Genomic DNA, 20,265 nt, shown 5'->3' on the forward strand with positions numbered 1-20,265 from the left:
ACCACTACAGCTATTGAGTAGATCAAGTCGTTTAGTTTGTTGATATCTAGTGCATTTTTCGATGTGGTCATTATTTCTTATAGATCTTTGTTGTATTCATTTATCCTTTCATAGAGCTGTTTATATTTTTGTAGCCTAGGGAGACATTTACGCTGATTCACACTTATCGACTTTGTGATGTATACTTCTATTTTTGTTATTTCTTCAGTCGGCTCGTCTTCATGTATGTTATTTTGTTTGTTGCAGGTTATTTGTTGGTTGTTATTTCGTTCTTCAGTATTTGTCCGTCCGTGTGTTGTTGAGTTGTGTACTGTACTATTTATTTCTGGGTTGGGTATCTGCGTAGAGATTTTACTTTGGTTTAGCCTTTTATTTACTCTGTGCGGTGTTATCTCCGTTGTGTTCCGTTCTTTCTTTTGTGAAGCTTAACGCATGTTCGGAGATATGCTGTTTTTGTGTCATCGGAGCCCATTTTTGGGGGTTGTAAGATATTTTGTTCTATTTTAAGTGTGTATTTTTTCTATTATTTTGTTTACTTTGCTTTGGGAAACTTTTCCTTCTCACAAGATATATCGCCAGACATCCGCAAGTTTATTTTCCGAGATTTTTCCCTTCTTTTAGTATTTTGTCGTCTCCATATTTGATGTTTCTTTTGTTATCCTTGCGTATACCGGTTAAAATTTTACAGTGTAGAATGCATATAGCACTTCAATGTAGTCGTTATCTGCCCACCATCCTCTTTTGGCTGTGTTTTTCGTTTGGGTAGTGACATTCAGAGAGGCGTCTGTCTGTTCAGATTAAAAATTTTTGCAGAACGCCATCTCTGAGCGTGTGCTACTCTCTTTTTTGTATCGTGATGGTTTGAGAGTCACAAATCGAAATTCTCCCCTTTTTGTTTTCGTAGTTTTATTACCGAGCATATCTGCTGCTTTCGCTTCGTATTATTATTATTACTATTATTATTATTATTATTATTATTATTATTATTATTATTATTATTATTATTATTACTACTATTATTTGGGCACAAGGCCAAACATGTCGGGGATGAGGTACGTCGATTTCATCGACACCAGTACTTATTTAACTTAGGAAATAAGAAGAGAATGGAGGGTTTCTCTCACCAACAGACCTGGAATTTCCTTTGTTTCGATTGGAGTAAGTATGAGAAGTGCATCAATTCAGAAATCCGCTGTGCTGGGAACAGCAAGGACTGTAAGAAATATCCTCGATATCTAAGGAAATCGTTTGTTATCCGGTATCAATGATATTGTTTCCCAATGCGAATGAATTCGGAATCGTCAAGAAGAAGAAGAAGAAGAAGAAGAAGAAGAAGAAGAAGAAGAAGAAGAAGAAGAAGAAGAAGAAGAAGAAGAAGAAGAAGAAGAAGAAGAAGAAGAAGAAGATAATGTGTACCCTTGACAAGCAATGACTTTCGGTAGCAGTGACAGGTCAGGGTTTCTGGAAAAATCAAACAGTTGAATTTTACCGAAGCCCTGAGATTCCCCGCGGACGTGGATCTTACCAACCACTAATCCTTTCAAGAACGCCGTGGTGGAACATTTATCAGCCACATTGCCTGACTGGACTCCTAACTGGAACGTGACCAGCATCGGTCTGCGCTTGATTGCAGACTGTTGTTCTGCCTAAGAGACGAGCTGTGAATATCACATCTGGCAAAAGTTAACCACACTTGCTCACTTTCACGGAGAATTTGGAGATGTCATAACCCTACGCATGCCTGCGTATCATGAGCCAAGGCATGTTTAAAACTCAATACGATGGATGTCCTGAACGGCGCACCACATCCCTTCAGCAGAAAATGGAAAAGCAAAGGTTCCATTCTGGTCAGCCAAGAAGCGGGGTAAGGCATTATTGTAAGGTGACAGTATATAAGGTATCCAATGTCAGTCTCCGCAACCTACACGCATCTATTCAGTGATAGTTTTATTTGGACCCATTATTCGGCGAGGCTAAGCACTCTGAATATCATCTCTTCGAAGTTCTTATCTGGCTGGATCAAAGAAAGCAATGTTGATCCTTGCATTATTTGAACTCGGCATGTAAAGAGCTGGAAAGAAAGAAGAAAAAGAAGAGTAAGAAGAAAAGAAGGCAGAAGAGAAAGCAGAGGAAGAGGAGGGGGAGGAGAAGAAGAAACAGAAGAAGACGAAGAAGAAGAAGAAAAAGAAGACGAAGAAGAAGAACAACAACAGCAACAACAACAACAACATCAACAACATCAACAACAACATCAACAACATCAACAACAACATCAAGATTATGCAACTCCTACAATGGCTGCTGCTACTTCGATACTGCCAAATATCTCAGACTTCCTACAGTGGTTGCCATGATAACTGTTCTTACTACAATAAAAGAAAAAAACTAATCCTCATACTCATCATAATGCGATAAAACCAATTCCGATGCTGCTGCTACGACTTTCCCTACAATAAACGTTTAGATGAGGTGTTAGACAACTCTTTTGACAACAGTCATAATCTCCCGATATTTCTTTCAATGATTTATATTGTTGATGGTTCAATGGCCCGAAATATAGGGAATTATTTAATTATACCTAAGATAACACCTGAATACCGCGTTGTTTCTTTAAGATATTTTACATTCTTCTGCATAGCAGGAAGATTTCCAACAAAGTCGATTTACATACGTATATATAATATATGTCCTTGTGCATGTGCTCGCATGCATATATGTGTGTGTGGCTATATATTTATACATACATACCTACATACATACATGCTTACCAATATATACAAACAAACCGACCTCATAAACTCAATCACATACATACATATTTATGTATGTATGTATTTGTCTGTGCGTGAGCATATGTGATTGTGTATGTGTGCGTGCCTTAAACGGATTCCAAACATTTTCGTTGATCTGTTATTTGAAGAATGCCTCAACTCCAGGAAACTACGAATTAGACGTGCAGGAGTCAACTTCATTGATAAAACACAAACATATATTAATAGATGTATGCATGAATTTGTATATATATATATATATATATATATATATATATATATATATATATATATATATATATATATTATATGCAAATACATATATGTATGTATTTATGTTTATATATACGTATACACATACATGTAAACATAATTTCATATATATTTGTATTTGTATATAATAATATATATATATTATATTCATATGTAAGTGTATGTATATATACATATATATACATACACAAATATATATATATATATATATATATATATATATATATATATATATATATATATATATACTCGCACGCACATATACAGTTGTATATTTGGTAAGTATCTCGATATGCGGTTCAATTTTAGTATATATTTCTGTGTATGTGTCTATGTCTTTTAGTGTGTGTGTGCGTGTTCATATATGTCTTTCATACGTGCATACTGATACACATTATATTTGTTGAGCAAAACTCGTTAGTTCTTTCTATCTTTATATTTTGCGATTTGTGTGCTATTAGTTTTCTCTCTGTTGCAATGTGATTATATAATTCTGAAAGTAAAGTAAATCACAAATGCGTTTGTTGTCATGAACTTTTAGGATTAATAGTTTAATAACTTATTAATTTAGGCAGGTGTTTATCGGAGAGGAAAAATCTTAGGAATGCTATTGGGAATCTCTTATCGCTTAATACTGCACTATTCTCTTGAGATCTAATAACAAATTACGAATGGGAACTAGTGAACCGAAATTAAATATATAGATGTACACACCAGAAATAATCACACATACACACAAATATACACACTTATGCACAGAGTTACACACAGATAGAAATAGAGATGCAAGGCAACAGGCACACGCATACGCTCAAACGAAATATTATTTATACGCATGTATAGATACGTACACAGGTCTATATAACCTCAAGTATACTATATTTATATACACGTGTGTGTGTGTGTATGTGTACAGATATATGTTTTTGCGTGTATGTTTCTGTGTGTGAGCACACTCTTATGAACGTAGATTAGTGAGACCCAATATATATACATACAACAGCTGATAAATACATATATAATCTATATGCATAGTGAAAGAGAACAGAACAAACATACGCACCAACTTGGAAAAAGACACACACTTACAGCACTTATGTTCGTTCATCCAATCACAGATATACACACAATGCAACAGACCCTCAAATAGCTACACAGACGGAGTTTGAGTTCCTGTGTACTTTGAACTAATCTCAAGGCCGATCTCTTTAATTGTAATTCCTCTGTTTGACAGTTTTGTAATTTCTGAATATTTATTTTGTTATTGTTAATTCGTTTCTTATCTTTATTTTTAATTAAAAGCCAAACATTACCATATATTAATGCTTAAGAAATAAAGGAATTTATGCAAACAGACTTATCAGATAATTCTTGTCGAGTTATCAAAAGCGAGCAATAACCCTAAAGAAACTATAATTTTTTCTCTCTTAAGATGTTTCAAAAGATAAATGTAATTTTCTCATATTCTGGTTGCTATTAAATTTGATTTCACAGGGACGTTTTCTTTGCACATATAAGACGCTCACATTTTCTCTGAAATAAATCAGTGACTAGCTTTTCTGCTATAGACAAAACGTGTCAATCTAAAGCTGAAAGAGATCTACATTTAAACACATAAAAGGAAATTGCGTCTATCATTTATTATCTATTGTTTCTCTATATCGCGTTTGTCCAGTTTCTATATCATAGTGGGAAACTATAATGGAGAAACATACATAAATAAGGAAAAGCAAAAGAAAAAAAAAGAAATCTAAAAAATAGCAATAAGGATAGAATAATATAGATATAAAATAGAAGAGAACTGTCGGAATTGAAGTGAAATAAAGGTTTGTTGAAACTTACAAGACCATTATTATAACAATGGTCAACAAAAGAACTGACCTGTCCGTCCTATAACTGACCTGTTTTCTTAAATACAAATTCAGATGGCAGATTTGTATGCGTCCTTGTTTCTTTTCATCTTTGTTATTCTCTCTTAAAGTTTGGTTGATGTAAACTGACATTCATTCATCCAATAGCTTCGTCTTGGCTATTCTTCAACTATAGGCAGCAGTTTAATTGTTTCTAATACATTGCTTTCTTGTACTGTTTTTCTCTTTCGCCAGTCTTGCATCGCTGTCTTCTTAATTACTGTCATTTGCATTAATATACTATAAAAATAATTCATTTATACTTTCGAGCCATTGATTACTCTTCACTAAATTTGTTGTAGTAACGTACATCATTCACTCTTCCAGACCTCAGTATATATCTGGTAACTTTTCAAACGGATTAAACACAGTACATCACTCTAACGTGATTATTTCAACTCTATCACCTTTAGCATGTTTTGATGCGAAATGTTTCATTATCTTCGTAGCTTGATCATTTCAGCGAATTAACAGAATAGACAGACTGTTGAATAACGTGCATTAGGGTACGATATTTATTCTAACTCTATAGTTTCTTAGTTCAAATCCTTCTGGGTTCGACAGAATAAAGTACCAGTCAAGTAATGAGGACGTTTAAATCGATTAAACATCTGCTGCGAATTTTTGTCTTTGTCGCAGGTTATATGAGAAAGAAGTATCTTTTCAGAAAAATTAATATCTTTTTCAAGCCCCGTTTTTGGCTTTATTTGATCCCCGTCGACCCCAACCAGCAGTATGCGTAATATCCTTTAACTTGGAAACGTTGAAGGGAGGTCAATGGTCTGACAGTCTAACCGTATGGCCAACTCCGTCTTCATTTAATAATCGAAATATTTTGTTTTCAGGTGATAAAATTCCATATTGTTGAGGTGTCACGAGGTCATGATTTCTTGAAAATCAATATGATATTCTAAAAAGTAGCAGACATCAATGTCAGTTATGTAACTGTAAATTATTGATGTTTCCTACGGCGCTAGACATATCTCAGCTTCCATTTTAGCCAGGACTAAAGGCGATATATCACACTAGATTTGTTTCCATGCTATTATATGCTATATTCACCAGAAGTGATTGATTGACTGAATATTTTAAAAGTAGTGTTGACACTTAAATATTATTGAAACAGCAACTCACAAAATATCAGGCAAGTTTCTGTTGAGGAGCAAAAATAATGTTTCTAATTGCCAAGAAAAGTCTGCCATGTATAAAATAACAAACTTATATGTCAATATCATTATATATCTCTATGTAGAGACAGATAGATAGAGAGAGAGAGAGAGAGATAGAGAGAGAGAGATAGAGAGAGAGAGACAGACAGACAGACAGATGCATTCATGCGTGCATATTTGTATATATATATATATATATATATATATATATATATATATATATATATATATATATATATATTAAATATATACTTTTATAAACCAAATTTTACAAAATATATAGTATCTGTTAGCAGTCTTAGCCAAAAACTCACAGTTGAGTTTTTGTATATATATATGTATACATGTCTCTTAAAGGATAGAGCTCAAAATCAATGCATTGAAGATACTTTATTGCAGCAACAATTATAATAACAGAAACAACCACAATAAGCCAAACCTATGCACATTTCAATAGGGTATCCCGGAAAAATAAACCACATCATAAGATGTCTCGTAAAATATTGTAACAAATTACAACATATTACAAATTTCTGGATACTCCATCTCATCAGGGTCGTATTATTGCCATCACCAATACTATTATTAGCAAAACACACACATCATCCAAGAGGGTGAAAGAATAATCGACGGCACGCAACCTACCATCGTTATTTTCTTACAGAATGTAAACAAACCAGTCAACCGAAATCCAGCGACGTACACCGCCCGGTTTACAGCGTAAAAATCCCTTGCCAAAAATTCATCCCCCATGTACATCAAGATTTCCTATCGGATCTTCCTATAACGACAGTGTATTAATTAATTCATTAATTATACCCGCCCACGCCCACGCACCGCACACCACCACCCACATGCCCACACCTACCCCCACACACACATATACCTATACTTAGATACACACACCAATATATATTTATATGTATTTTTTATGTATAACCATACACACAAACACATATATACACTCACATATGTATGCATATACATATACACACATACAGATACACATGCACCCACATAAACGCGCACAGATACACACACACATTTACATATATACGCATACATACTCACATACACACATGCGTACATATGTACATACATACATATAGCTATACCTCCATATATACATCGATACATATGCACATACACACACACAAGCTTATATATGTTTACATGTTTACATGTACACACATACACATACGTCTCCATACACACATATATACATATATACACACATACACTCTCACGTGTCTCCACATGTATACCTACACCCATATACATATACACTCATATATTTGCGCCACAGACCTAATTCCAGTAAGATATATAGAGATGAATATACCTCTTCCTTAATTTCGAACTTGTGCCTATACACATTCCGGTAATTCCTATTTATAAAATGCATACGTATGTCTATACATATGTAGACATCTGTAAGCTTTAAACGTTATTTTATTAACTAGGTGACCCTTGGAAAAAAGTATGGAAAATAATTCCAAGTTACATAACGAACAAGTACTTTTACCCTTGTCGTACGGCATCGATTTGCCTACTAACAACCATTCAAGGGAGTAATCCTTTTTCTCATCTTTCAATTTCCAAACTAAATTACTAAGCGCCGTACTATATTGCTTACTCCTATCCCTAAAGGATGAGTAATGATTAGAAATTCGTTTCGAGACCTCAAGTGACGAAGCCCCGATATAACTCCAAATCTTCTTATCCGTTATAACATTACACCTATAGACAATGTTTTTAGTTTTAGCATTTGCACTAAGGAATCTTATTCTATTAGGGTTATCTTCAGATATTTCTATTAGTTTATTACCAAAGTTAGTGGTATTATCCATATCCTTTTGGTCTTGACTAACATCTCGACCATTGCCTGTATTATTATTATATATTGCTTGTATTATATATATATATATATATATATATATATATATATATATATATATATATATATACGTGTGTAACTGCGTATATTACTTAATAGGCACAAGACACTAGACATAAACATTATGGCATATAGGGCACCCAGGGCCACATTTACATAAAACAACAGGCTCGTTGCAGAGGCTTGGCAAACAATAAAGTCACACTTCAAAGCACCAACTTTTCATCTCATAGTCTGTTTATTGCACATAAATCGCAGTGACTAGTTAGCACACAAAGTTTAAATACAAACGTTTATCGTGTAATATAAGTGCAGCAAGTTTTAGAAGCTTAGAGCTATACACTGCACCGATACCTGTGAAAAATCGTTTCTTTTACGCTTGGCATCTCAAAAATCTTTAATGAACCCCAACTGTAGCATATTGAGACGATTCCTTTCTACATTTCGAAGTCATGGAACATTTGGTATCACGGAAGTCATTTCTGTTCTTAGATCATTTTTATGAGTCCAAATATAATGAATGTCATCTCATGAGCATCTCATGAACATGGAGTTCACATACATTTTTAGGCCGACATAATCACTGGTAAAGATTTCATCAAATACTTCAACATGGGTGAAATCAACCTATTGAGATGCAGAGGGATATGAACAGGGCTTATACAAGACCTCAAATGGGATATTTTATTCTGTGAACACATTAAGAAATTCACATTGGGAAATCTTGGATAAATTTTTCAGATTCATTTCTTATCTCTGCATCACGTGAATTACATAAACTTTGTATGACTTGAAGTTTCTCTTGCAATTGTTCGAAATTATTCAAATGACAAATACATCAAAACTTAGATGCGAGTCTGTTTTCTTTTTTTTTTCATTTTTTTTTTTTTTTCGATTAGGGTAAAGACAAATTATTCTGGAACTGACGCTGGATTTGCATCATAATTTCTCTCTCTTTGTCTATTTGATGCTACATTGTAGTCTGCGCTTCCAAACGTATTCCTGGAACATTATTGCAATTGTTGATACCAATTTCGAATTCATTGCAGAATTTTTTTCTAAAGAATTAGATATATCTACATCCTTATTCGGGTCAGTTTCAACTCCGTGAAAACTTTATTGTATAATTTAAATCGCAAAAGAATTAAAATCATGATTTTCGTTTGATACCAGTTTTAAGACAATCCATTTGTCAGCCAATATTTCAGCCGAGCTTGATAAGGCAGGGAACTGGCAGAATTCTTAGCTCATCGGGCAAAATGCACAGCCGCAATTTGTACGTTTTTTTTTAATGTTCTAAGTTCAAAATCCGCTGAGATCGACTTTGTTTTTCATTCTTTCGCGGTCGATAAAAGAAGCACCAATTGAACACTGGGGTTCATGTAATTGACTTGTCCCTTTCTCCTAAATTTCGGGCCTTGTGTCAAATTTGAAATCAATATTTGTTTCATATATAGTGGCATATAAGATAATCAATGTTAAAATATAATCTGAATAGAACGAAATCGGAAATATCAACAGAATTGGAAGAAAACGATATCTGATAACAGCAATGTACACCCACTTCATTAAATCCTGTTATAGTCATATTAAGAGAGGTAGTTTCCATGAAATTGTATCATTCGCACCTCTGAGGCAGATAAGCAGAGTAATCAAATATTAAATGAAAAGAGTTCGGATTGATTAACACCAAATTAAGGATAATTAAGGATTTTATTTCCATACAAAAATCCTTTTTTTCGAAATTGTATCACTTTCGTGGGGCCCTGGAACCGAAACGGCGCACAAACGCGCCATAAATTATTCTTCAAAAAGAAATTCTATATTTTATGGTTCTCTATAGACTTCAAAAGATGTTATGATGGACCTGTGTTTTGGACTCTTTTTTTAGCAAAATTGGCGTCTCCAGATCTAACGGTCCAAATTATTTTGCACGAGAAGGATTACTATCCTTGTTCTTATTGTATATCTCGTTACTAGAAGACCAAAAATAAGAGTGAAAAAAAAAGCAATTATCAAATAAATGATACATAAAAAAAACGAAGATCTAGTTAAACGATCCTTCATGGCAAAAATAGTAAATGTGCTCTACATCCAAAATCAAGAACAAAAACAAATATAAATTTATCTTGGTTTTTGTTATTGTAGCTTTTATTATAGTCATTGTTTGTATTTTCGTTACAATTAGAATGCACTCTACTCCAAATGAATAAGAGATGCTGTTTAAACATATAATTTTATCTTCATGGAACCATTTTACAAATGCAAGACTTGTGCTGAATAAATTCAGCACAGGTCTTGCATTTGTAAAATTAAAAAAATACATATATTTGTAAAAAATATATATATATGTGTGTGTGTGTGTGTGTGTGTGTGTGTATGTGTGTACCATTTCACGTTTATATTTGGAGGCCTGCAAGAGGAACGGAAAAGGTGTTAGCCCCGGGGTAATTGCTGTTTAAAGCACCCCGCCACAAACCAGGTCACGTATTTGTTACGTGTGTGTGGGTGCATGGCCATGAGACTCCGATCATAATGTGATGAATTCAATTACGACCGAGTTGTATGTTTTGTCATTGGGCAATGCGCATTATATCACGTTGTTCTAGTTTACCCAACAGTAAATGAATACCAACCGACGAATCGTCTATAGGTTCAGCATTTTCTTTCACCTGTCACATTTTCAATGTTCCTGTAAGTCGGGAATGGAAGAAATCAGAGAGTAAAACATGCGGAGACACCTTGTTAGATGTTAAAAGAATAGTTAAGGCAATAGGTTGAAAGTGAGTGCACATAAATCAAATAAATTACACAGGCATATAGCATTTACTAGCAACTTATATCTTTTACTTGTATCAGTCATTAAACTACGGGGATTATTCGAACAAACTGACCCCACTTAGTACGTTTTGAAGCCAGATATCTGTCTATTTTATCCGAACTGTTGGATACAAGGACGTAAACAAATCAACAGCAATGGTGGGAACAAACGGTGGGAACAAGCAGTGGTTGAAACAAGCATACACACACACATACATATCACACGCATATAGATATATATATGTATACAGATATATAGATTATGATGGGAGACATACGTACATACAGGCATGAGTAGTTGATAGAGAAACAGATTTATTCATTCTCTCCTCCGTCTCTCCCTCTCGCTCTCACTTAATCCCTCACCCACCCTCCCTCTCACACTTACTCCGCCCTCTCTCTGCTTGCCTCTCTTCACTGTTTTATCGCTAGGATATATATAAACATTAGGAAAATAGTTTTCCAAAAATATTTTAGAGATAGTCCTGCGTTTTGGACTCTTTTTTTTAGCCAAATATTGATAATAAAGGAGATAATTATAGAAAGCATAGAGATTAACATTCAACGTGTTTTGAAATAGCGAAGATAAACATACGGGAACCGAAAGTGTAGAAATGTAACGTAAAAGGAAAGGGGTTGTTAAAATAAATATGTGTTTCACCGTAATTAGCTTATTTAGAAGGAAGGTATATAATTAGTGTTATTATTTAAGCTAATGTTTCGAAACTGTACATGCATATATAAAGAGTACAATACAAAGGATGTAGCGGTGTATATAAAATGAAATTCAATAAAATAAAGTTTAATAAATTTGTTAATAACGGGAGAAGTGCTGTAAACTGAAAATAAAGTAATAACAATAAAGAAAACTATTAGGTGAATGTGTTAATTAGATATAGTTGAGTAAAGGTCCATGAATTACATCTAAATATGTCAGAAAATTTATTAAATGTCTAATGTATATTGATTGATTTGTGCATTTAAGCAAAAAAAATAAAAGATTCCAAGGTCCTTCCAGAACTAAGTTTATACGGCTAGTTTCATGGGTTCTGTGCCGTATAAATTTCTCTTACTGGACACCAGTCTGTCGCAGGATACTCAGTATTTGCCTGCTGACTGAATTAGACCAACATGATATTAAGTGCTTTCCTCAAGAACATAATTCAACCAGTATATTATGATCATGAGCGTTTCACCCTCATCAATAAACCACACGGCTCCAGGATGTGCACAGTAAGTTCTTTAGAACCATGACAAAGCAACGTAAAGCTGGTAGAATATTAAATGTTTATGAATTCTAGGCTATTCAATACAATTATATTAGAGTAATATTGAAGACACAATATAGGATATCAAAAGCAACGTTTGATAAATATATATTACAAATTATCACAGTCAGTAAAAAAAAAATATATAGCAAAATATATTTTACTGTATAAAAAAAACACGAATTCTATAAGATATTTAAATGTGAGGATAAATGCCAATGCTCAAAGATATTATACAGTGAGACAGTTGATGAAATTTTGAAGAAGGTGTTTATAATTCTTCAACAACAATTAACTATGATCAAAAGAAAAGTTAAGGTATGTACTAGATAATACACGGAAAGTTACACTTCTTGGCCAGAGAAACGTTGGAATAGATGCCTAAAATATATGTTATATGAATTATTCTCAAGAGAAGTCTTAGTTTGAAAAAGGCATAGAATAGAACAAAAAAACGTTGCGGAAGCAAAATAGTAGAAAAGAGAGAATTATCAGAAAAAAAATATTTTGAAAATGTTTATAAGTTTACAAATGTTAGAAATAAATGTAGAGAGATTTTCTAACGTCTATCTCTTATTCCTTTTATTCTGTAAGTGGTGGAATCAAATAAATGTGCAAATCATTAAGATACTTTTTGTCTTTTTTCTCATTCCAAACATTATTCTAATTTTTTATATAAATTCTTCTATTAAAAAAATAAATAAATTATCCATGTGTTAACTATTTCGATACTGATTGTGGTTTGTTACACTAATAACAATTGGGAGAGTCAATTATGCATTCATTCTTAGTTAAAGCCCTTTCTAGTCAAATATAACGTTAAAAAAAACTTCGCACATATCTTGAAATGTTGATCCTTTCTACAAATATTTTTCGAATTCCTTTCGTTAAAATAAATAACTTAGTTAAAAAAAAAAACGATACTCTATCGGGCTACCTCTTTCATTAGTTGCTCTGTTTCTAGTAATAAAGAGTAAAATTTGGGTATCCTTTCCTTTTGTCCGGCACATAGATAAAATAATTTTTTGTAACCAAACACTTTCAAATTTCGTATACTGGTAGAATGTGTCATTTAAAACAGCATTTACTATTGGCGTTTTTAAGAAAATTCTTTATTTTCAGAGTAATTTCGTGTTAAAGTTGTCGTGTTTCGGTAATTTCAACCAATCAATGACGTCTATTGAGGTGAAAACAATTACTGCAGTTAATACATATCCATGCAAACATTTTCTTCAAACTACCCCTTTTTAATAAAACACTTAACTTAATAGTTCAATACTATAACACAGTGCCATTCCTTTAATACTTTCTCTCTAATATCTTACTAGTATAAGTTTTAACACTGAATAACTTTAAGTTAGGAAAGCAAACATCCAAATTCCTTCCGGACCGACCAATTTTTGCCCCCATTTACGAAATGCTCCTTCTTCTGCCTTCCGGCAACAATGAATCCCCTATTCAGCTCCTATATTACGTTTAACCATATACAGTAGATTTCCTAATAGATATATATATGTTTTATATTTCTATATTTTATACGTTTTATACTCTTTTACTTTTCTTATGCTGTCCTTGAGGATTCTCTTCTCTTAGTCCCATTATTTTAGTTATTGCACCTACTCATTTACCTATTTTCAATCGTACTTTCCTCTTTTACTTGTCCTTACTGGCCATGGTTTGTATATATGTATTTGATTTGTCTTTGTCTTATCTGTTAACCATCAATGAACCGGAACCACGTCATGGTTATAAAAAAAAATAGCTGATGAATTACGTTGTAAGACTGACCATGACCCCCCACCCCTCTACACAAACAGATTCAGAGACTTGCTGATCGGTAAAAAAATAACGAACACTAACACCGCACTGTAGTTACCACTTGGTTTCTTACTCCCGTTAGTACACTTATATACCAAATCTTCCCCTGATAGGTTCACCATCATAGGCTACTTATTCCATACCATCCACAACGTTGCACCTACTAGCTGGCATTTTATATATGAACTTTCACTTCCGTAACTCGGACAATACCTTCAAATATACCACCATATTTCTATGTAAGCATAATCTGAATTTCTATATAAACTTAATGCGAACTACTGCCTAAATTCTCCCTTCTTAAAAACTCCTCCCAAGAACGACTACACTAACCTATCCACCATTGGACTAAGTAACACGGATCCTGGAATACACCGCGGGAAGTTTCTAGCTTATTTCCCCTTCCTATACCTAATTCATCTTAATAAGCTGTACTTTTCTCACAACCTCATATTTGCTCCTAATCTTTTTTTTCTGCCCTTTTTCATGATGAAAAATAAATTGTACCTATTGTTAACTGTTTATTATATGTATTAGCGCTCCTAACCACTTAGACCCTCTGAAGAAGCCTAGAGGCACACTCATCGTCCAAACTTTATCTGCCCATGCCTACAGAACACTGAAGTGACGGAGATAGCATGGAGGATTCCGTTTCCTCTTGATAGAAACGTCCATAAACACTTTCGTATAATACTAATTAATACATGTGCGTGTAACACATAGTTACTACATGTGTATGTACTCTTCTAATACTTTCTAACATTTTTGAATAAATAGACACACTGGAATGTCTACCAGCTGATGTATGTCGTTTTGTATCCCCTGCATTTTGTCTTATTTGCTATATATATATATATATATGCAGAGAGAGACAGAGAGAGAGGCAGACTGAAAGCGAGAGTCACAGGCGTAGATGCATGAGTCAAAGCTTGTCCCGCAACCATGTGATCTTAGATTCAGCCCCACTGCAGGGTACTTTGGAGTAGTGTGTCCTAACTTCGGGTCTCTCTTGCTCAGTCTCTCTCTCTCTCTCTCCTCTTTCTCTCCCTCTCTCTCACTTTGTACACATACACACACACGCACACACACACACACACACACATACACACACACACACACACACATATATATACTTTCCGTATTCCCGAGCGTCATACTAATATATACTTTTGTTATTTACACCACCTGTCCTCGTCTGTTGTTATTTTTTGTATATTCTCCCATATATATATATATATATATGTATGCATGTATACATGTATATAATGCTGGCGTTGGTTCTGTATGTGTTCTTGTGCTTGTGTTGGGTTTGTTTCCCAACACTTGACAGCCAATATTTGTTTGCTAATATCAACGTAACGTAGAGGTTCGGCAAATGAGCATGTTAGAATAAGTACCAGATTTAAAAGGAAAACAAGTACTAGCATTTATTTGTTCGACTAATCTCTTTAAAGCGCTGCCCCGGCATGGCCACTATCCAACGACTGAAACAAAATTTAAAAGATGCATGAGTACCTACATATGCATATGCAAGGATACTATGGTCGATGTTATTGATACAACTCTTTCATTTAAAAGTGGTTTCATGTAACAAAATTAGAAAAAAATGGTTTATATACTAAGTTACATTTCGAAAAGCATATCACACTAACGCAAAATGAGGGAGAGGGAGAAAGAGAGAGTGATGGGAAAGCAAGAGATAATAATTCAAGTCTCAGTAACGTCAGTGGCCTGTTATTTTTCTTTCCCCTTTTCTTCTGTATCTTTCTACATTCACTCGTCTCAAAATCATTGTCACGGACAACGACTCGGTCACTACCGTATCTTATCACCGTTTTGCTCCTTAATACGAATTACCTCCCTTAGCGTTACACAATATATCATTGGCAATAGACACTCGAATTTATATAGAGGTTGTTTGAATCTCTCTGAATTGCAGTAGCTTACTATTCTCTATTTATCTTTTTTTACAACTTCCTTTCTAAAGCTACTAGTTATTCTCTATCATATTCTTTCAAACTTTATAAATTTGATCCTACACACATGCTTAATTGTCCTGCTGCTCTTTCTTTACTTTCATCCCGTCAGTCCCTCTCTTTCTCTCTCTCTCTCTCTCTCTCTCTCTCTCTCTCTCTCTCTCTCTCTCTCTCTCTCTCTCTCTCTCTCACACACACACACACACACACACACACAGACATACATACACACACACATACACAAACAAAGCCATCCTCAGATTCCTAGGTCAATTTTGTCTTCTTCCATATTAGTTCACTCAATATAATTGTTAATTTCTTCACTTATTCAACTCTTTCGTATTGTCAATGATTTATATACGTTATCTGTTAAACGTTTACTTGTATTTTTCTAAGAGTCACGCAGTCCAAAACCTTAAGTATATAAAATTATTCATCACTCGCTTTACTACTTCAAAATTTTCATCTGTACGATTAGAGTCCTACTTTTGTGTGCTTTGGTCTACCTTTACAAATATATCTCTATATTTAAAGCCTTTATGAATTTCACAATTACCTTTTCTATATCCCCCTTTTATGAATTTACTTTCACCTGTTTTTACATACTGTTCTCCTTTGTATACAGCACAATCAGGCATGCACGTTCTAAGATTGATTCTTCAAATAATTCCCGTGCAATTTCAGTTCTTTAGAACTTTCCCTCCCAACATCATTTTCCTGATATGGCTTTCAATTCACACCCATTTAATATCTATGCAATATATATCATATAAATACAATATATGCTCTGACTTTTTACCTGACTGTTGCTTTAGAGAGCCATAAAATATGATATTCCTCCTATAACGATTTTCAAATGTGATTCACTACACATCTAATAACACTTAAAACACAATATGATAGATTTTTAAGACTCCCTAGCTGTCATTTTAGTGTTACTTTTATCTACTAATATATATTTTTAGACACACTTTTATTAATATTGGTCTTCTAAATTTGAAAAATACTCTTGATGCAGTCATTCATAATGCAAAGTATATATGGTTAAGCTCATTCTCGAAAGACCGCTTTTAGTGGCACGAATTATCAGCGACACCATCTACCCATTCTACATAAGAATTTCTTAGTGATCCTCGTCCCATTATAATTCTTTATATTGTATGCTTTAATTAACATATTTTATACGTCCTTATCCTTTAAAACGACTCTGAACAATTTCATCCAAACATACCTAAAATATCTCTCTTGTTCATTACAGAAAACCATTGGAAAACAACGAAGCTTAATCAAATATATTTTATCATTTCTGTTTACGGATTTTAACACTTACCTCAGGGACCAATAAATCCCCTCAAATTTATTTCTTAGCTTTTCTTTCTACGTGGTTGTCTACCATATTTTTACAACAGTTTTATTTTCTTTTTCAAATGTAAAATGGTTTTTTTTCGGTTTTTGCTAGGCATATTTACAGTATAAAATTTCTAATATCGTCAGTAATTCTAGTCATTGATGTTTGTTTAATAAAAAAAATCCATCAGAGAATACTCTAATAAGCAATTTATTCAGATCGTAACTATGCATTCATGAAATACCCATTTATTGAACGGTACCTCATTTTCATTGGAATTCTTTAACAGCTATTAAATGATATTGATAAATATTTAGCATTTACTCTAAGGGTAAAACGTTCTTTATGAAAACATATATCTAAAGTGATTCTGCGTACAGAAGTTTATCATTAGATAAAGTTCTCACTTTTACATTTAAAATCACTGTTAAGGTTGTATGAGATGGTTAATATTTCGATAGATACATTCCATTTAGAATACAAAGATTAATTTCGCATATTTATGGAAGCAGTTACCCAAATGCAAGTATACTGTACGTCCATATTAGAACTTATACCGTTTGACACACAATATTATATGCATTAAAGTTAATTTTCCAGAAGCAAATAGTGGCTAACGTATGCAATATAGGAAACTCGGATCGACTTTTCGCTTAATCACATACGACAGAACACCTCTATAAACCGGTCAGACTGTAGTTTCAATTTCACATCTGTAAGTGATAACCATTGAAACTAAATTGAAATATTCTGAACAGGATCAACCCCAAAAGATTTAAATTACTTACGAATTACAAAAATTGATAGGGTTAGAATAATCCAGTCCACATCTGCACATCTCACATTTAAATGTCTTGAAGATCATTCCATCGTAAGTCATGTATGAGAAATATCAATCCGAGTAAATCGAGATGTCATTTAATAAGTTATCATTTCTTACATTATTCTTCCGATGAAGACAGTATTTCACTGCGTCTTTGGAAAGGTATTTTACACGGCATCTTTTTGTTTAAAAATATAGTAATTAAGAACAGTAATTCGGTATTGAAGACATCTTCTATCACCAAATCTTTTCTAATCGAAGATATTGTTTGATCATATTAGTCATTCATATCACCAAAATCTAAAATCGAAATCTTTCATGTAGGCCCTAAGGTTAGAAATTATAAGAAATCTGTATTAAAATATTTCATAAACTTTTAATTTCAGTATGGGTGCTATCGACTCAATAGTACCTATTAATTTTTCTTTTCTGAATATATAACAGAATTCACTATGTACTTTATTGAGATGTGTGTGGCTTTTACATCGTTGATGACTTATTAACATTAAATAATTTCAATATTGAAATCACAGAAGGTTTTAAATCGCAAATGTTAACTTTATTAGCAATGTTTACCTTCTTAAATTACTTTGATTACTTAAGCTTAAAGAACACCGTCTCTACACACAATTCTTACACTCATTCAAACTGGGGAAAACAGTTTGAAGATAGTATTTCTAAGCATTAAAGTCAGAAACTTCAAATATATACCTCTAAATAAGTCTGCTACGAAATTCAATAACGACATGAAATGTGTCTGTTCCTTTGGAATTCGCACCTCAAATTTAAGAACTCTTTATATCAAAATTGTTATTGTATGAAATCTCAAATGAATTCTGACAATCTTGTTGAGAGTCACCAGGTGTGGCATCGTAACGATGGTGATAAAATATGCTAGAGGTAAGGATTGTCACTGAATTAATTGTCACTTCCATATACTACTTATGATACACCTTGAGAATTAATATAAAGTGTAACGAGAATAAAAAGAAACAACATGGCTTTGACACCTTAATCTCTGTTATACTCAACAACCTCCTGTATTCATATATGTACTTTTGCTTATCCTGGCAGATCCCCAAAGTCATATCTCAACTGAAATCTAATGTTGAACATTTAAAACTGTTCTTGTTCTCACACTTGCATCGACAGAATAACCTATCCTGTAGATTATAGTCCATCCTCGGCAAAGGGCAGGGGAAACAGAGCGGAAGAACTGAAGCAGTAAAAGAAAAAAATGCAGGCTTAGAAGAGAAAAGAAGAAATTTTGAAGATGAGAAAAATGCCATGTTAGATATTTTCCTCTAAAACAAGACACTTGAAGTAAAATGAATTAAATATAGTAATAAAAACAATTATACAGAGTAAAATTTGTTACACTTATAAAATACGTTATCATTGGAAAAATAAACTACAGGAATTATGAAGTAGGAATGCTTTTGGGTATCTAAAAATATTAGAGGTTGGTATGAAAAAGTGTAACCGAAATAAGTTGGGTGTCGAGATGTCTTTGCCATACGGTTAGAACCTTCCCCATATATTCATATGTATTCCTGCCTTTCTATTGCCCTCTTCACTAATATATTACCATTGATAATTCTTACATTATTTTCATTATTAGTTTCCATGCTTTTATCATTCAAATCGACTTTCTAATTTTGCTACCTGTATTAATTTTGCCTTTAGGCTTTAATTGTTAATAAGCCACCCCTTTAATTTGTTGTTTACACGTTTACCGTTTTGAAAATCAGCACATATTTACAAAACAAGATGTGTTTAGCCCTAGGCGTTAATAGCTGCTGATGAGAATTAAGGTGGTCTACACCAAAATCGAAATCGTGTTACAGCTATATACGCTAGGGATTTACCTTACTTCGTCAGTCATTAAGCATAATGCGTTAGTCGCTTTGGAGTAAATTTAACTCTGATTTTAGCATAAGCGGTGCTAGTCAGTGACCTCTATTAATTAGACTCTCTATTAATTTAGGTTCTAATTGCTAATAAACCACCCTTTTAATTTATATATATACGTACATATACACATATATGAAAGGACAGTTGTACAATCCTTTACTGTTGTGTGTAAAACGAACTACGCCGTAGCCGCATTTACATGTAAACGTTTATGCTGTTTTGTATTTAAATGGAACTTGCCTCAATGAATTGATTAACAATCATATATCGGATAGGCA

Source organism: Octopus bimaculoides, chromosome 7, assembly GCF_046866305.1.
Source record: "Octopus bimaculoides isolate indiv1 chromosome 7, ASM4686630v1, whole genome shotgun sequence".
In the NCBI taxonomy this organism is placed as follows: domain Eukaryota; kingdom Metazoa; phylum Mollusca; class Cephalopoda; order Octopoda; family Octopodidae; genus Octopus; species Octopus bimaculoides.